General features: G+C 44.7%; 1 long non-coding RNA gene across 1 annotated transcript; it reads right to left on the bottom strand.

Annotated features, from left to right (window-relative positions):
• Positions 1-3,447: 3,447 nt before the first annotated feature.
• Positions 3,448-20,484, bottom strand: LOC120928658. Its single transcript, XR_005747288.1, has 2 exons — positions 20,378-20,484; positions 3,448-3,969 (listed from the first exon to the last, which is right to left on the bottom strand). It is a non-coding gene; the product is annotated as an uncharacterized LOC120928658 (long non-coding RNA).
• Between the last annotated feature and the right edge of the window lie 311 nt (positions 20,485-20,795).

The following is a 20,795-nucleotide window of genomic DNA, read 5'->3' as shown; positions in this document are numbered from 1 at the left end:
ACTCCAGTGTTTTTCAACTCCAGTCCTCAAGGCACACCAACAGGTCATGTTTTCAGGCTTTCCATTATTTTGAACAGGTGATTTGATCAGATTCACTGCCTTGGTAATCACCACAGTCGTTTCATCTAAAGGAAATCCTGAAAACATGACCTGTTGGTGTGCCTTGAGGACTGGAGTTGAAAAACACTGCTCTACTCCATGAAGCACCAGGATAAAGCAGAAAATGGTGGGATTAAGGCTTCATGCACACACAGCCTACTTTGACCGCCAGCCACAGAAAACGCAAAACGCCGCAAAATCATGGCAAAAATCGAAGCGTGATTTTGCTGCGGTTTTCATTTTTCGGTGGTCAAAACGTTTGCGATCCTGAATGCAATTCTTCTGCGTTCAGGAGAGAGAGATTAAAGCTCCCCTAACTGGAGCAGCTCCTAAACGATCCTAAAAGCCTATTAGCTAGATTCAGTAAGAGTTAGGCTGGCGTATCAGTAGATACGCCGACCTAACTCGGAATCTGCGCCGACCTAAGCTTAAATGTATTCTCAAACTGAGATACACTTAAACCTATCTAAGATACGACAGCTTGCGCCGTCCTATCTTAGGGTGCAATATTTAGGCTGGCCGCTAGGTGGCGCTTCCATTGCGGTCGGCGTAGAATATGTAAATCACTAGATACGCCTATTCACGAACGTACGCCCGGCGGACGCAGTACAGATACCCTGTTTACGTAACGCATTATCAGGCCTAAAGTTATTCCATCAAATAGCTGGAATAGTAATGTTAAGTATGGACCGCCGTTCCCGCGTCGAAATTTGAAAATTTTACGTCGTTTGCGTAAGTCGTCCGTGAAAAGGGTTGTACGTCATTTACGTCCACATCAAAATCAATAGGACCGTGCAGTGTACTTAGCCGCATTGCACACTGGGATATGTAGGCGGACAGCGCATGCGCCATTCGTAAAATACGTCAATCACGTCAGGTCAAGCCCCATTAACATAAAACACGCCCCCTCAGCCGAATTTGAATTAGCCGCACTTACGCCCGCCCGATTTACGCTACGCCACCGTAATTTAGCAGGCAAGTACTTTGTGAATCATGTACTTGCCTCGCTAACTTACGGCGGCGTAGTGTAAATGCCATACGCTACGCCGCCGCAACTATGCGCTCACCATCCTGAATCTAGCTATATATGTACGAGGACACACAGGCTTTTATGGAGTTGAGTTTAGGAGCTTTGGCAAAAGAACACCAAAAGCTCATAAACTCAAGTTTAGAAGCTGTAGTGTACATGAAGCCTACAGCATTTTTCCACACATGTAAGGGCAGAACAACATTTTACTTTGTCAGAGTGAAACACAGAGACAATGGGCCAGATTCATCAAGATATACGACGGCGGATCTCCTGATCCGCCGTTATTCTGAATCGGCTACAAAGGCTATGAATGTGGTTTTCAGTAGCACATGGAGCTCATTGCCCTGAAGAGATTATCCATCCCAAATCACCTTTCCAGATAGCTTACTCAGTCACAACTCACATGAAAGAAGATCTGGCGATGTTTATTCGTCGTATGATCCGTAGAATGCAAGTTACAACAGGTAAAAGAACGATTCTTCCATGCAGGTATAGAGAATAGACACAGGTCAGATGAATTACAGCATTAAAATGACTGATACAGCAAAGAGGGGGAGGAGACTGAGAAGCATGCAAACTAAGGAATGCCACAAGAGACAAACTAGATAGGCATTAAAGAGACAGTACATAATAAAAATAATATCATGTAACATGACACTCCCCGCCTGAAATCTTTAGATTTCAAAGTCTATTACATATATAAAGATAAGTCCAACTTGAACCTGTAGGGGAAGAAACGTTAAAGGTAAAACTGGTGTGTAAACCATAGATACGAGATACCCGCAAACACAAGAAGGTATGCAGTAAATGAGAAAAAGTCCCAAAGAGATTTCAACAAAACTCCAAATTCTGTGCGGACATGAATGCCAGAAAGGAAGGTGCTGAAAGTAGTGTCCAAGTAGCAGGATAGATAAGAAAGCCACCACCTCCTATCTATATCCTGCTTACCGGATGGGATGGATCCCTATAATGAGGAATCAAATGCGCTTGTGGCTTTACAGCCCAGATGGCAATCAATCGATCCAGCAAGCAAAGGGTCCTCACTTCTTAGTAGGCAATCTAGCTTTCCCCTTTATGTTCACATTACCGCTCTCCAACAAGTCACCATGTAGATATCCAAAAGGAAAAAAGAATCGACATAGAGCAGTATTGCAAACAAAGCTGATTTAATAAGAAAATGTCAGTTTCACTCACATTTGGTAGAATAACAGTAAGCGTTTAAATGTCTCTAGCCGGCCGGCTTTCTCGTATCGCTCGTTCCTTCCGGATGGCGATGAGGTACACACAATAGTGGCGTCAGCACGCCGCTCCTCCCTACGCCGTTTCGTCCTATCGTAGACTTCTTCCGTGCCCCTGGAAGAAGTCTACGATAGGACGAAACGGCGTAGGGAGGAGCGGCGTGCTGACGCCACTATTGTGTGTACCTCATCGCCATCCGGAAGGAACGAGCGATACGAGAAAGCCGGCCGGCTAGAGACATTTAAACGCTTACTGTTATTCTACCAAATGTGAGTGAAACTGACATTTTCTTATTAAATCAGCTTTGTTTGCAATACTGCTCTATGTCGATTCTTTTTTCCTTTTGGATATCTACATGGTGACTTGTTGGAGAGCGGTAATGTGAACATAAAGGGGAAAGCTAGATTGCCTACTAAGAAGTGAGGACCCTTTGCTTGCTGGATCGATTGATTGCCATCTGGGCTGTAAAGCCACAAGCGCATTTGATTCCTCATTATAGGGATCCATCCCATCCGGTAAGCAGGATATAGATAGGAGGTGGTGGCTTTCTTATCTATCCTGCTACTTGGACACTACTTTCAGCACCTTCCTTTCTGGCATTCATGTCCGCACAGAATTTGGAGTTTTGTTGAAATCTCTTTGGGACTTTTTTTCAATATTGATTGCACTTTATTGTGTGCACTAAGTCACTTTATTTTCATTGTTTGTATATATATACGGTTATATCTCTAATTTTGTGATACAATTGGGATAGAAACTGTATTTAAGTCATACCACAGCAGCGCAGCATAATTTTATTTTATATTTGCACTTGATGTTTATCCAACATTTTTTTTTTGCTGCAGCAGCAACTATATATATTCATTTATTTACATTGTGTTACTATTTAAATCAATTTAATTTCCACAAAATTTTTAGACCAGCGCAGTATCACTTGAACAACAATATGCAGACAGGTTGGCAGCCCTTGTTTAGATGGATCTTCGTTAAAGTTGATAGAAAATGAGAGCTGATTGAGTCAGCTAGGGGGCGATGTTGCTTATTACGCCACAATTCAGTATGTAAAATGAACGCTCTGGCAGGAGAGAATGACATTTATTAAGAGTTTCCCAAAGATATAGTTTTTAACCAACTAAATAAACTCAAAATAATTTCTCCAGCTAATAAAGCAATTGAAAAGACAGAAGCAAGACACGTACTTGAATATGGCAAGTAAATCTTTCCTGACTCCCATCTCCAGATGCAGGCGGTGTGAAATTGGTGAGAGCAGAGTAGTCTTATAATTTGTGCTCCCTCTTCCAATTCCTGTAAGTAGATTCTGCATGCAGGACACTCTCTTCTCTCTGCTGATTATGGAGAGGGAGACTCTGGATGCTCCCTTGTTCTTGGCAGTTCAGAATGACCATAGTACGCCTGTATCTTGCAAGAGAGAGGGTTCTGACGTCTCTGATACAGCTGATGTACAGACACGGTCAATGGGCGCATTGTGTGTCTCGGGTTGGAGTCATGGTTCTGACGTCTCTAGTACAGCTGATGTTCAGACTCTCTGCCCCACAGTGGAATTCTCGCTCTTCTTCTATAAGGTATGGGAGAATATTGCCCTGCAATAACAATAAACAAGACAATAATTAAAAGACAAATTTAATGGAGGACGTAGTTCCCAAGGAATTGACCAGGGTGGCAATCTCTAGAGCGCTGTTCCAAGCTAGGAAACTACTTTTAATGGGATGGAAGTCCGCCTCTCTGCCCACCCACCCCTCCTGGATTACTCATGTGGGGAACACTCTAATTATGGAAAAATATATATACCAGCATAGGGGGTGCCCGGGCAGGTTTGAGCAGATATGGTCAAGGTGGCTGGATACGCCCGGTTTAAGCCCCAGGGAGCTTGTCATTACCAGACTTTTGAGATGTCTGTAGGGGGAAATGTAATGGGTGCCGTGATGGTGCGTGAACTGAGTTGATTTGTGTCATGGGGGGATGGAATAGTAACTGGTGGATTATGGAGGTTGATGGTTGTGGGGGGCATGAAGGGCAAATGTCTATATATGTATGCTGTACATATGCGGTCTATTTTCCGCCTGTGCATTGGAAATTGTTGTTGTCTATGTATACTGTATGTTCAATAAACATCTTTTTGATAAAAAAAAAAAGACGAATTCCAACCATTTCTTAAAATGTTATTGTTATTTTCATAAGTATTAAATCATAATTTACAGTACAGGACAGTTATCAATCCTGTCTCAAAGTATAGCAATGGCTCCTCTAAAGTCTGCACTTGTGACTGTAAGAAACCTGATTAGATCACTTCTTACTTACGTGGAAATCTGTCTTATTTTCAGTGATAAATCTGTTTTTGAGCTTTGAAAACCATTGCACTTGGCTGCCCAGAAATACAGGGCCAGATTCACAGAACAAATACGCCGGAGTATCTACTGATACTCCAGTGTATTTTCAAATTTGCCACGTTGTATCTTAATTTTTGATTCACAAACAAGATACGACGGCTTTTGGCTAAGATCCGACAGGCTTACGGCTTCGTACGCCTTCGGATCTTAGGCTGCAATACTTCGGCCGCCGCTGGGTGGAGTTCGCGTCGTTTTCCAGCGTCGGGAATGCAAATTAGCATTTACGGCGATCCACGAACCTTCTCTCATGCGTAACGTCGTTTTTTCCCGTCGCAAAGTTAAGCAATCTTTTTCATTGCTTAACTTTACACCAGCCAAAGTATGGCCGTCGTTTCCGCTTCGAATTTTTAATTTTTTATTTAATTTTTCCGGCGTAAGTACGTTACGCACGTCGCCATTCACAAACACGTCAGGGCGCCGTAATTTCGCGCAAAGCACGTCGGGAAAATTGCGAACGGAGCATGCACAGAACGTTCAGCGCGGGAGCGCGCCTAATTTAAATGGTACACGCCCCATTTGAATTAGGCGGGCTTGCGCCGGACGTCTTTACGATACACCGCCGCAAGTTTACAGGTAAGTGCTTTGTGAATCAGGCACTTACGCTGAAAATTTGCGGCGGTGTAACGTAAACGGGATACGTTACGCTGCCGCAGTTCTACGAGAATCTGGCCCACAGACACACAAGGCAGTAAATTAGTAGCAGAGACTTTGTTGAAGGAGATGCAGCCTGGTTTGCAACTAATCACCGGCTGTCAGATTACCTGAACTGTGCCTGCAATTGATTAGCTGCAGGCGCTGTTCAGTCAACAATTTTCAGGCTGGCTTTTGTAGTGAACTTTTGTTGAGCTGGTAGGGAAAAAGAAAGGTAGGTGTCCCCTAAGGTAGCAAACTAAGAACCAATATCTCACCACATCCCTGAATATAAGCCAATTGCTATACCCCCTAGGGGGTGTGTTTCCTCAATGGGATTTTAAGCGTGGGAGATTGTAAAGTAAAAAATATATTGATCAACAAAAGTATATCAAAGAAATATCAAATTTTATTTCGGTAATGTTGTTCGTAAACAATGTATCAATTAATGTATCAACAACATGAACAGCATAGATATCCAACTGACCAAACATAAAAGAAGGCACGACCTAGGGTAAGTGACCATAAAAGGCACTATACATTACTCAAGAAAAGACATAGACTCGAAATGATATGTTGTTTAGTGCGATAAAAAATGCTGTAGGAACCCTTCCAATACTGTCTCGTAGGTACAGACAGTGGTGCCAACGTTTCAAGGCTCAAAGGAAATACCGCCTCTTCATCAGGGCTAGGGTAGTGCAGAAAAGTCGCAATACAGTCTAGAGCAGGGGTCTCAAACTCAAATTACCTGAGGGCTACAAGACAAGTTTTCATATGCCATGGGGGGCCGCATGCAAACTTCAAAAACAGTACTGGTGTCAGCGAACACATTATTAACCTCTTGACCACTGGGCACTTAAACCCCCTTCCTAACCAGACCAATTTTCTCTCTCAATTTGAATGACAATTACTCAGTCATACAACATTGTGCCCATCTGAAATTTTTGTCCTTTTTTCCCCACAAATAGAGCTTTCTTTTGGTGGTATTTGATCGCCTCTGGGTTTTTTATTTTTTGCCCTAAAAAAGAAAAAACACTGACAATTCTGTAAAAAAATAAATCTTGTTTCTGTCATATTAGCGGGTATTGCGGAGTATGGGGGGGTTATTGCAGTGTATGGGGGGGTTATTGCAGTGTATGGGGGGGTTATTGCAGCGTATGGGGGGGTTATTGCAGCGTATGGGGGGGTTATTGCAGCGTATGGGGGGCTATTGCAGAGTATGGGGGGCTATTGCAGAGTATGGGGGGTATGGGGGTATTGCAGAGTATGGGGGTTATTTCAGAGTATTGATTTAATTGCTGAGTATTGCGCAGGGAAGGATGGCTGGATCTGTGACTGCATTTGTCACAGATCCAGCCACAGCAGCTGCTGCTGCTGGATCTGTGACTGCATTTGTCACAGATCCAGCCACAGCAGCTGCTGCTGCTTCCGTTCTCCCCCCTCTCCTCTCACACTGTACCGATCGGTACAGAGAGGAGAGGGAGGAACCGGCGTCATTACATGACGCCGGTTTGTTTACAAGTGATCGCTCCGTCATTTGACGGAGCGATCACGTGGTAAACCGCCGCTATCAGCAGCGATTTACCGCGATCTGTGATGCGCCGGGTCTTCTAGGCCCGGTGCTCACAGATGATTCCGGGAGGGACGGGAGGGATGATTCCGGGAGGGACGGGAGGGATGATTCCGGGAGGGACGTCCTCCCAGAATAACTCCACCGCGCTGTAGACGTCTTTTGTCTATGGCGCGGTGGGGAAGAGGTTAACCCCCAGCACTGGTGTCAGCGAGCGCATTATTACCACCAGCACTGGTATAAGTCAGGGTTTGACAAATTTGCTTGGAATCTAGGAGTCAGCTAAAAAAGCCATTTATAACTGGTCCGTGGGCCGCAAATGGCCCGCGGGCCGGTACTTTGAGACCACTGGTCTAGAGGGTAGAGAGAAATAAAATAAATACAAATACTTTCAATAATAAAAATTATAGAGCTAGAATGTTACATTATTGGTTTCAGAGAATATATACTGAGCTGGTAGGGACACCCACTGTTAGAATTCAGCCAAAACTCCAAGGCCCACACAGGCACCTCTGTGAAGCAGGATCCGCTTGCTTAGTGGGGGATCTCTCCACTGATCCCCGCTGTGCAGGCGGATGACAGGTTTATGTCCACTCCGCTATGCAGAGCGGACCCGGACAGAGCCCGTTCTCATCTGTGGGGCAATTGGATGGAAACAGACCGCCTGTTCATTTCCATCCAACCCAATCCGCCAGATAGGTGGGATATAGGTCCCCCATCCGTCTGTTTTTGGTGGACAGGATTGGACATCCGCTGCTCCATAGAAGAGATTGGAGGGTCCGCTTAGGTCCACCTAAAAAACTGGCAAGCAGACCTGATCAGATCGCCCGTGTGAAAGGGGCCTTACAGTGTATAGCCAGCTTAAGGTGGTAGTGTTAACCCAGTCAGTGGTGTCACAAAGGTGGGTGAGGCTGCATCTTTCTTTCATAGGCTGTGAAGAATGGGAGAATTCAACTTATATCTGCGCTACTGCAGTTGTGCTGTACCTGCCTTTGCCCTGGAATGAAAATATGATCTTCATCCATTGTCTGCAGAACTCCTGGGTACCATGGTGGATCACACCTGCATAATGTACATTGAAGCAGTCGTTTGTAGTGAAAAGGTGACATCGCAGGAGCACATTGGAAGACAGGGACAGAATGTTGTCACCCTACACCAGTTCGTGTCTCAGCAATGACTATTATCGTGTTAGAACACGATAATAGGCACACAGCTCTTCTTTGGTTACCCCTTGTATAAGGTGAGTTTTGCTTGATGGACCACACACTTGCAGAACAAATTACTGGTGTGACTGCACATGCACAATTGGCGAAACATGACCCAAGCAGCAAGAGTTTCACCAATGTGCATGTACCGCCAGAGCAGTATTGTCAGTTCTGCTTCCAACTGTGAATGAGCATGGGATGTGCTGTATCGCCGGAACACTTGGTTCAGAGAAAGGTAAGTTCAGGGTGCTGGTGTATTCAGGATTTTATGGGTGTACATAGAACCATAGCAATGCATGTGGTCAGTATAGGACTCAGCAGTGCAGAGATTCCAGTACTGACAGGGCAGTGATGAGTATGTATTTAAGCAGCAAAAGCAGTTTGAACATAGAAAAAAATGGATGCATATATAGTTCATATATGTCTAGTATTTACTATGCTGTAGTGCTAGTTTTGAAATGCAATGGGTGATGTAACCAGGGGAATCCTAATTATCCTACTATAGGGATACACCACTCCATGCTTGGCCAATTAGTGCAGTCAGATGGCGAGTCCATAGCCCTGGTTGATCTTTAACTCTGGCAATTCATAGCTTTTTATAGAAATATAGGCAAAACTTTATTTTTCATTTTGAATAGCACAAGGGAGGGTTGTACTCCCTGTCAGATATTTTTTCAACATCTGTGTGTCATTGCAGAGAAGGGAGAGGAAATCCCTGCAAATTAAGGGAATTCCTTGGGGACCCCCAGGCCATCAGAACTAGTCTCCCCATTAGTAGATTTCCTCTCTATTACTTTTCTGGGGACAACCAAAATTTTCTTTTACTTTCAGTGATAATAGTAAACAAGACATACAGATAGGATGAATCTCCTTAATGGGGGGTGAGTTTATTAGAGACCAGAGACATGAATGGTGGTCAGAGACTGTGAGCATGTTGGGTGAGTTTATTGGAGACTGGAGACATGGATGATGGTCAGAGACTGTGAACATGTTGGGGGAGTTTATTGGAGACTGAAGACATGGATGATGGTCAGAGACTGTGAACATGTTGGGGGGAGTTTATTGGAGACTGAAGACATGGATGATGGTCAGAGACTGTGAACATGTTGGGTGAGTTTATTGGAGACTGGAGACATGGATGATGGTCAGAGACTGTGACCATGTTGGGGGAGTTTATTGGAGACTGAAGACATGGATGATGGTCAGAGACTGTGAACATGTTGGGGGGAGTTTATTGGAGACTGAAGACATGGATGATGGTCAGAGACTGTGAACATGTTGGGGGAGTTTATTGGAGACTGGAGACATGGATGATGGTCAGAGACTGTGACCATGTTGGGGGAGTTTATTGGAGACTGAAGACATGGATGATGGTCAGAGACTGTGAACATGTTGGGGGGAGTTTATTGGAGACTGGAGACATGGATGCTAGTCAGAGACTGTGAACATGTTGGGGGAGTTTATTGGAGACTGGAGACATGCTTCAGGAGACAGTCATAGACTGGAGACACATGACATGAAACAGCTAGAGATTACTTCTATTACAGCGCCTTTACAAATCAACAAATCCACATTTGTACTCCTTAGCCCACTTAAAATTGGGCTGCATTTAAAGTTTCTCTTTGCAAGATCAATTATAAGGCCCCTTTCACATGTGCAGCCCGTATGTCCGCTTTTTCATCTATTCGTTTGCAGCTGAAAAAGGGACATACATTGGTCCCTATGTGATTGCGGGTGTCAGCGGATAAACATCCGCTGACACCCGTAATCACCCGCCTCCGCAAAGATCCGATTTTGCAGACGGAAGACAACCCTATTTTTTCTCCGTCTGCGGATCGGATGAACACGGACACACAGTCCGTGTTCATCCGATCCCCCATAGGGGAGAGCGGAGAAAAGACAGGGCGGTTCCTGCACAGTGTGCGGGGACCGCCCTGTCAGCCGCCGGCTCAGCGGGTATATACGGAGCGATCCCCGCTGAGCTTACGGACACACGGAGGCGGATCATTACTGATCCGCCCCGTGTGAAAGGGCTCTAAGGCTTCATGTAACACTGGACTTTTTTGCAGCTGCTTCTAGGGGTGTCAGGCGTTTTTATTTTATTTTTCCTGCCTTTAAACTCTCTTGCATGTTAGCCTATGTGTCCATGCACATATAGGCTTTTAGCAGTGTTTAGTGGCAGGGACTTCTAGAGGCAGAAAAAAAAAAAAAAACTGCCAATGCGTTCAGGAGCAGCAGAGTTTTGGCAGAAAAAACTAAGATACCTTTTCCCCCTTTAATGGCTAAATGCCTGGTGTCCAACCTGCAGTCTGGGGACCACATGCGGCCCTTTGGTACATTGTTGTGTGTCCCTCAGGGCACCTGCAGAGACAAATCTGTGTTTCTCTATTGCCCTGTTATAGCAGTGATTTCTAACAGTTTTGTGTATTATGTCCCCAGTCTCCAACAACCTCTATAGCAGTGGTTCTCAACCTGGGGGTCGGGACCCCCTTGGGGGTCAAATGATGATTTGACAGGTGTCACCGAATCCTGGGCTGTTCCTGGAGCCCGCAGCCACCCACTGGCTAGGGGGCAGAGACTAGAGGTCAGCTGACTGGTGAGGAATGTGAAGTGGGTGGGGCTGGAGGAGACCCTATCTCCTGATTTGGCATAGGTGTCACTGCTGCGAGACACCACAGAGTTGAAGACACCGTGAATCCGAAGACAGTGAGTAACATTACCTCTGATTAGAGTTGCCATTAAAAGTCCTCACTACAGTTCTCAGATCAGCAGATGACCTTGATCAAGAGCACCTAAGTTGACTGATCCCAACTCCCCACCAGCACACCAGAATACATGGAAGGGAGAGAAAAAGAAGGGAAGGGACAAAGAAAAAGGGAGTGAAAGGCTAGAGAGGGATGGGGGGGGGGGAAGAAAGGAGCACAAAGAGAGGGGGTACATCCTCAAATGTTCCATAAGGGTTTTAATACTGTACGAGTGGAAGGGACTCAGGGGGCGCTAAATGTCCTTGGGTTAGGGGTACAAATTACTTGTCTTGCCTCGGGTGCTGACAACCCACGCTACGAAAATAATTTTACGGTTAGGGGTCTCCACAACTTGGTAAATTTTATCAAGGGGTCACGGCACTAGAAAGGTTGAGAACCACTGATCTATAGCATGTTCACAGTCTCCAATTGTCACATGCAGCATGTCCTCAGTCTCTGACCATATCATGTATCATGCCCCTAGTCTTTGAAAATATCCTGTTCTGTGTCTGCTGTTTCTGACACTGAATATTGACTGAGTTTTGTGTGCAGCCCTTTGGTAATGCAAGGGCCACACTTGAGGCCACCAATTTAAAGAAAGTTGACCATCAGTGGGCTAGAATAATTACCAAAACACAGACTACTATTTGCCGAGGCTCAGAGAGTGGCACAAGGGCCAAATAGCCACAGGTTGAGCACCAGGTCTCTATACAAAGGCTAAGAAAGAAAACATTGAAACCCTTGTTATAATAAAATCAGTGTTAAAATCTGGGTAAATATCTGAGGGGACAGTCCATGAAGTAAGCTCCAAATGCAAGCACTGTTATTGGAAACCAAGCAACTATTGTCTGATAGATGATTAGAATAGCACAGGCTTATAATAGTTCAACTGAAAGTCTTCCTGAACTGAGCAGCAGCTGTCAGCATTGCAGTATTTTACAGGTCAAAGGACTAATCATTTATAGCTGCCTTGTGAATAAATGACAAAGGATTACAGCTGTCTACCTGCACATACAGGAGGGGAGAGCGGTGTAAATTGTGTGTATGGGAGAGGTCAGTGAAGGAACTGTGGCAGTCTAGTGTATGGAAGAGGTCAGTGAAGGAGCTGTGGCAGTCTAGTGTATGCAAGAGGTCAGTGAAGGAGCAGGTCAGAGACTGCAGTCGTATTACAAGTGAGGGTCAGAGACTGCAAGTGTACTACAAAACTGTGTCAGAGACTGCAGGCGTAGTACATGAAAGGGCCAGAGACTGCAGGGGTAATAAAGGAGAGGGTCAGAGACTGAAGGCGTAGTACAAGAGAGGGTCAGAGACTGCATGCGTAAGACAAAACTGGGTCAGAGACTGTAGGCGTACTACAAGACTGGGTCAGAGACTGCAAGCGTAGTACAAGAAAAGGTCAGAGACTGCAGGCATAGTACAGGAGAGGGTCAGAGACTGCAGGCGTAGGAAGGGAGAGGGTTAGAGACTGCATACGTAGTACAGGAGAGGGTCAGAGACTGCAGGTGTAGTACAGGAGAGGGTCAGAGACTGCAGGCGTAGTACAGGAGAGGGTCAGACACTGTAGGTGTAGTACAGGAGAGGGTCCGAGACTGCAGGCGTACTACATGAGAGGGCCAGAGACTGCAGGCGTACTACAGTTGAGGGTCAGAGACTGCAGGCGTAGTAAAGCAGAGGGTCAGAGACTGCAGGTGTAGTACAAGAGAGGCTCATAGACTGCAGGCGTACTACAAAACTGGGTCAGAGACTGTAGGCATACTACAAGACTGGGTCAGAGACTGCAGGAATAGTACAGGAGAGTGTCATAGACTGCAAGCATACTACATGAGAGGGTCAGAGACTGCAGGTGTAGTACAGGAGAGGGGCAGCTGCTTTGGGCCCCACAACAATGACCGGGCCTGGGGCAGCTGCCCCTTCTCCACTCTGTGTTAAAGATGGCCTTGATCCATAAATGTTTATAACTACATACCTTAATTTGGGAAAAGTGTCGCTTGCAGGACCTGGCTGATACAGGAACAAAATAGTTCTCCTCTACGTGTCTTCCATTGGCCCTTAAAATCCTGTGCTAAGTTCCTAGGCACATGAGGACAGATGAGTTAGACTACCTGTTACTGTTATGGATTGCTTAATTCTCTAATTAAATGACTATTTCTATTATGTACATATACATGCTAAATCTCCTTACTCAAAATGGCCCCTCCAGACACCCCCTCCCATCAAGGAAAACAGGGGATCTTAGGCATCCAAAAAAGACTAAAGAAACCCGGATGAACCTGGTTAGTTAGAAGGCTCTTAGATAAAAGATCACCCAATCCATGAATGACAGCACAAGCTACGACTGTGAGGCTACATTGCAAACAATAACTCATGCTTTACTATAAAGAGGGCTATATGCCCAGAGCAATAAAGGAGAAGCTCCATTTAGTTGAACAAAGGTGTCAGCGGGTTTTCTTCTTCAACGCGCACATATATTTACACTTGAAATTAGGCCAGGTGCAGATACTCGCATAGACACTTGTCTGATTCCTAAACAGTTTGAGCCTTGCTAAGACCTGAGGGTAAGCAAGGGACAAGTGAAAAAAAAGACCCATATCAGGCCTTAGTTCCCATACAGACCATGCACTGCCGCTCCCCCCTACCCCAAAAAAAACAAAAGAACAAAAAAAGGCCCCCACCAGCCAATACATTTTAATTCATTTTAATGCAATCATTTTCGACCCCTCAGTAGTAGAAGCCCCCACCTTTCCATCTGTACTGACACCTCAGTAGTAGAAGCCCCCCCCTTCCCTCTCAGTACAGACCCCTCAGTAGTAGAAGCCCCCACCTTTCCTTCTGTACTGACATGTCAGAAGTAGAAGCCCCCCCTTCCCTCTCAGTACAGACCCCTCAGTAGTAGAAGCCCCGCCTTTCCTTCTGTACTGACACGTCAGTAGTAGAAGCCCCCCCCTTCCCTCTCAGTACAGACCCCTCAGTTGTAGAGGACACCCTTCCCTCTCATTACAGATCCCTCAGTTGTAGAAGACCCCCTTCCCTCTCAGTACAGACCCCTCAGTAGTAGAAGACCCCCTTCCCTCTCAGTACAGACCCCTCAGTTGTAGAGGACACCCTTCCCTCTCATTACAGACCCCTCAGTTGTAGAAGACCCCCTTCCCTCTCATTAGAGATCCCTCAGTTGTAGAGGACACCCTTCCCTCTCATTACAGACCCCTCAGTTGTAGAAGACCCCCTTCCCTCTCATTACAGATCCCTCAGTTGTAGAGGACACCCTTCCCTCTCATTACAGACCCCTCAGTTGTAGAAGACCCCCTTCCCTCTCATTACAGATCCCTCAGTTGTAGAGGACACCCTTCCCTCTCATTACAGACCCCTCAGTTGTAGAAGACCCCCTTCCCTCTCAGTACAGACCCCTCAGTTGAAGAAGACCCCCTTCCCTCTCATTACAGAACCCCATAGTTGTAGAAGACCCCCTTCCCTCTCAGTACAGACCCCTCAGTTGTAGAAGACCCCCTTCCCTCTCAGTACAGACCCCTCAGTTGTAGAAGACCCCCTTCCCTCTCAGTACAGACCCCCCAGTTGTAGAAGACCCCCTTCCCTCTCAGTACAGATCCCTCAGTTGTAGAAGACCCCCTTCTCTCTCAGTACAGACCCCTCAGTTGAAGAAGACCCCCTTCCCTCTCATTACAGACCCCTCAGTTGTAGAAGACCCCCTTCCCTCTCAGTACAGACCCCCCAGTTGTAGAAGACCCCCTTCCCTCTCAGTACAGATCCCTCAGTTGTAGAAGACCCCCTTCTCTCTCAGTACAGACCCCTCAGTTGAAGAAGACCCCCTTCCCTCTCATTACAGACCCCTCAGTTGAAGAAGACCCCCTTCCCTCTCATTACAGAACCCCATAGTTGTAGAAGACCCCCTTCCCTCTCAGTACAGACCCCTCAGTTGTAGAAGATCCCCTTCCCTCTCAGTACAGACCCCTCAGTTGTAGAAGACCCCCTTCCCTCTCAGTACAGACCCCCCAGTTGTAGAAGACCCCCTTCCCTCTCAGTACAGATCCCTCAGTTGTAGAAGACCCCTTCTCTCTCAGTACAGACCCCTCAGTTGAAGAAGACCCCCTTCCCTCTCATTACAGACCCCTCAGTTGTAGAAGACCCCCTTCCCTCTCAGTACAGACCCCTCAGTTGTAGAAGACCCCCTTCCCTCTCAGTACAGACACCTCAGTTGTAGAAGACCCCCTTCCCTCTCAGTACAGATCCCTCAGTTGTAGAAGACCCCCTTCCCTCTCAGTACAGACCCCTCAGTTGTAGAAGACCCCCTTCCCTCTCAGTACAGATCCCTCAGTTGTAGAAGACCCCCTTCCCTCTCAGTACAGACCCCTCAGTAGTAAAAGACACGGCAAGTCCCGCTCTTCAAGAAGGCATATGAACAGGCCCGTCTGAAGTTTGCCAATGAACATCTAAATGATTCAGAGAAGGTTTGGTAGAAAGTGCTGTGGTCAAATGAGACCAAAATTGAGCTCTTTGGCATTAAAGGGTCACTAAAGGAAAAAAATTTTTTAGCTGAAATGACTGTTTACAGGGCATAGAGACATAATAGTTAACTGATTCCTTTTAAAAATGATTAAAAATAGATAAAAAAAAACAATCATATAATGTGCCTGCAGTGTAGTTTCGTTTTTGCTGTTGTTTGCTGGTTCTCTGATGTACAGAGAGCCACTAGAGGGCAGTCAGCCAATAGAGATCAGTGATACTTTGTCTAAAACTCCTCAGCACCAATCCAGTTTCGTTTTACACACACCTCCTTGATTAGTGACCACCGTGAGAAATCTCCCAGTACTGTGGTTATCAGGAAACAGGCAACCAGGAAGTGTCCAAAACAGAGAGGATTTACAGCAACATCAAAGCAAAAACGAACAATGAGGACATGAAACCAGGACTGCAGCAAGGTAAAGGAAGCTATTTAGCTGAAAAAAATAATTCCTTTAGTGACCCTTTAACTGGACTCACCGTGTTTGAAGGAAGAAAAATTCTGACTATGACCCTAAGTAGGGATGGACGAACGGTTCGGCCCGAGCATAAGTTCCGGCAGAACTTTGGTTGTTCGGACATTTGGCGAACAACGAACATTATGCCGCTGCCCCCCTCTTTTTCGTCCCCCCTCTTTTTCTGCAGCCTGCCAGATTGCGTGCTTGGATAAGGCTATGGTATTTTTTTCAATGAGTTTTATCTAAATTGCCAGGACCCAACATTTTTTTCCTTTAGAAATGTAATTTTGCTGCGCGACGGTTCTAAACACGGAAAACATGCGCCACTTTACAGGCATATTATAGACACCCCCCCAGGCACGAAATTTAAAGGAATTACATTTTTATTGTTTCACTTTAAACATTATTAAAATCGCTGCTCCCGAAAAAACTGCAGTTTTTAAAACTTTTTTTTGCATTGATACATGTCCCCTGGGGCAGGACATGGGTCCCCAAACACTTTTTATGGCAATAACTTGCATATAAGCCTTTAAAATGAGCACTTTTGATTTCATGTTTGTATGTTCTGGTGCAAACCGAAACGGGGGGGGGGGCTCATCCTTAACCCTAAGAACACCATCCCTACAGTCAAGCACGGAGGTGGAACAATATGCTTTGGGGCTGTTTCTCTGCTAAAGGTACAGCCAAGAAACCTTAAAGCGGTGGTTCACCCTCAGTGACACGATTTTACCATCGAGACAGGCATTGTAGCGCGAGCTACAGTATGCCTGTCCCGATTTTTTTACCCCCGTACTCACTGTGTACTCGTACATTATAGATTTCGGCTCCCGCGGGGAATGGGCGTGCCTATGGAGAGGGAGGATGATTGACGGCCGGCCCTGGCACGTCACTCTCCCCGAAGACAGCCGGAGTAGGTCTCGGCTCTTCACGGCGCCTGCGCACAGGCTATGCGCAGGCGCCGTGAAGAGCCAAGCCTATTTCGGCTATTTCCGGAGAAGCGTGACGTGCCAGAGCCGGCCGTCAATCATCCTCCGTCTCCATAGGCACGCCCATTCCCCGAGGGGAGTCGGTATCTTCGATGTACGAGTACACGGTGAGTACGGGGATAAAAAAATCGGGACAGGCATACTGTAGCTCGCACTACAATGCCTGATTTTATGGTAGAAGAAAAAAAAAAATTTTTGGGGGGTTTATAGGGTGAACCCCCGCTTTAAAGGGGTCGTAAAGGTTTGTTTTTTATTTTCTAAATATGTTCCTTTAAGCTAGTGCATTGTTGGTTCACTTACCTTTTCCTTCAAAAAAAAATGTTTTCTTTATCTGAATTTCTCACTTCCTGTTTCTCCTCAGTAAGCTTACCACTATCATCTGAGCGGTGGAAAGTCAGCCAGAACAACTTACTGAACAGCTTACTGAGGAGGAACAGGAAGTGAGAAATTCAGACAAAGAAAAAAAACATTTAGAAGGGAAATGTAAGGACAAGGTAAGGGAACCAACAATGCACTAACTTAAAGGAACCTATTTAGAAAATAAAAAAATAACCTTTACAACCCCTTTAAGGATTCAGAGAAGAGTGGAACAAAACTCTTCCTGAGATGTGTGCAAGCCTGGTAACCAACTACAGGAAACATCTTACCTCTGTGCTTGCCAACAGTACTAAGTCATGTATTTCTGGGTGATCAAATGCTTATTTCACTCACTGAACTGTAACTCAATTTATAACATTTGTATCTTGTGTTTTTTCTGGATTTTTGGTTGATATTCTGTCTCCATCATTTAAATTATACCTATGATAAAAAATTATAGACCCTTAATTTCTCATAAGTGGACAAATTTACAAAATCTACAAGGGTTCAAATAATAATTTTCCCCACTGTAGAGGGTGCTGAATTAGCTGTATATAGGAGAGGGTGCAGGGGCGGACTGACCATTCGGGCTCTCGGGCACTGTCCGAGGGCCCCATGCCCCATCAGGCTTGCCAGCCTCAGTAAAACCAGGGACAGTATGTAAAAATGTGGGTTTTTTAAAAAAAAAAATCCCCAAATTATAGCTGCCCTGCCTTTCCAGTACCTTTTCAGTGTGTGTATGTGTATTTTGTATGAATGTATACTGTGTGTATATTGTGTGTCAGTGTGTGTATACTGTGTATGTATACTGTATCTATATATAGGAGGGTGTATATAGGAGAGGGTGTATATATATGAGAGTGTATATAGGAGAAGGTGTATATAGAGGAGGGTTGTATATTTTCTAGATGGGAGGGTGTATATAGAAGGTGTATATAGAGGAGGGTTGTATATTTTCTAGATGGTTTATATAGAGAGGGGTGTATATAGGAGGGTTTATATATAAGGTGTATATAGATGAGGGATATAGATGAGGGTGTATTAAGAGGAGGGTGTATATAGGAGAAGGTGTATATATAATATAGAGGAGAGGGGTGTATATAGAAGGTCTATATATAATATAGAGGAAAGGGGTGTATATAAAAGGTGTATATATAATATAGAGGAGAGGGGTGTATATAGAAGGTGTATATATACTATAGAGGACAGGGTGTATATAGAAGGTGTATATATAATATAGAGGATAGGGGTGTATATAGAAGGTGTATATATAATCTAGTGGAGAAGGGTGTATATAGAAGGTGTATATATAATATAGAGGATAGGGGTGTATATAGAAGGTGTATATATAATCTAGTGGAGAAGGGTGTATATAGAAGGTGTATATATAATATAAAGGAGAGGGGTGTATATAGAAGGTGTATATATAATATAAAGGAGAGGGGTGTATATAGGAGAAGGTGTATATATAATATAGAGGAGAGGGGTGTATATATCGTATAGAGGAGAGGGGTGTATAAATAATACAGAGGAGAGGGGTGTATATAGGTGTATATATAATATAGAGGAGAGGGTTGTATATAGAAGGTGTATATATAATATAGAGGAGAGGGGTGTACATAGAAGGTGTATATATAGAGGAGAGGGGTGTATATATAATATAGAGGAGAGGGGTGTACATAGAAGGTGTATATATAGAGGAGAGGGGTGTATATAGAAGGTGTATATATATAATATAGAGGAGAGGGGTGTTATATAGAAGGTGTATACATATAATATAGAGGAGAGGGGTCTATATAGAAAGTGTATATATAATATAGAGGAGAGGGGTGTTATATAGAAGGTGTATATATAGTATAGAGGACAGGGGTTTATATAGGAGAAGGTGTATATATAATATAGAGGAGAAGGTGTATATATAGTATTGAGGAGAGGGGTGTATATAGAAGGTATATGTATAATATAGAGGAGAGGGGTGTATATAGAAGGTATATGTATAATATAGAGGAGAGGGGTGTATATAGAATGTGTATATATAGAGGAGAGGGGTGTATATAGAAGGTGTATATATAATATAGTGGAGAGGGGTGTATATAGCAGGTGTATTTATAATACAGAGGCAGGGGCGGACTGACAACTCATGGGGCCCCTGGGCAATAGAAGATTATGGGGCCCCGGGCTTACAGATGGCCACCAAGCCAGGAGGCAGTACAGAGGCGGGGCAGCTAAAATCTCAGGATTTTCACATCAAAAGCATGAGGTGTATATAGGAGAAGGTGTATATATAGTATAGAGGAGAGGGGTGTATATAGAAGGTGTATATATATAATATAGAGGAGAGGGGTGTATATAGAAAGTGTATATATAATATAGAGGAGAGGGGTGTATATGGAAGGTGTATATATAGTATAGAGGAGAGGGGTGTATATAGAAGGTGTATATATATAATATAGAGGAGAGGGGTGTATATAGAAAGTGTATATATAATATAGAGGAGAGGGGTGTATATGGAAGGTGTATATATAAACCTTCTATATACACTCCTCTCATCTATACTATAGGAGAGGTGTATATAGAAAGTGTACAAATAATATAGAGGAGAGGGGTGTATATATATATATATATATATATATATATATATATATATATATATATATATATATAAATAGAGGATAGGGGTGTATATATATATATATATATATATATATATATATATATATATATATATATATATATATATATATATATATAGGAGAGGGGTGTATATAGGAGAGTCATGCAGTGTCGGGTCTCCTCCTCCTCCTCCCGCTCTCAGTATCTCTCCTCTGTATAGAATAGAGTAGTTGTATGAGGCGGGCTGTCGGTCGGTTGGTGGGTAGGTCGGTCGGTAGGTGTCAGTAGTGTGTAAGTTGCTCTCCTCCAGTGCCGGGTATGGCAGAGGTGGGATTGCAGTGATTGGTGCGGTGAGACTTTGCAGTAAGTTGTACGGTGGCGGTGTGGTGAGGAGAAGAGAATAGAGGTGAGGTGAGGAGAGGAGGACATGGCTCAGCAGCAGTCGGCGCCCAGCTCGGACACCCTGGCGGTCCCGGAGGTGGACAGCGGACACGGAGGAGGCGGCGGTGGCGGTAATCCGTACCTGAACGAGGATCTGGTGAAGACTCTCCGGGAGAACCTGTTGCAGCATGACAGAAACCGGACCCCGAGGAAGACTTCCACCGCCTCACCCCGGCTCTCCCCCATCATCTCCCCCAGGAACTCTCCCCGGCTCCTACGCAGGATGCTCATCAACAGTAATATCCCCAAACAGAGGAGGTTCACTGTGGCCCACACATGGTAAGAGGGGGGGCACAATGGGCAGAACCCACACCAATACCCATCTCCTATGTCATGTTTTATTTGGGGTGTGTATAATATAGGGGTGTGTATTACAAAGCAGTGCAGACTATATAGGGGTGTATATTATACACAGCTACATATGAAATATAGGGGGCGTATATATACTATAGGGGGTGCACATTGTATATGTGTGTACATATAATATAGGGGTGCACACT

This window comes from Rana temporaria, chromosome 1, assembly GCF_905171775.1.
Source record: "Rana temporaria chromosome 1, aRanTem1.1, whole genome shotgun sequence".
In the NCBI taxonomy this organism is placed as follows: Eukaryota; Metazoa; Chordata; class Amphibia; order Anura; family Ranidae; genus Rana; species Rana temporaria.
This window is presented reverse-complemented; position numbering and strand designations above follow the sequence as displayed.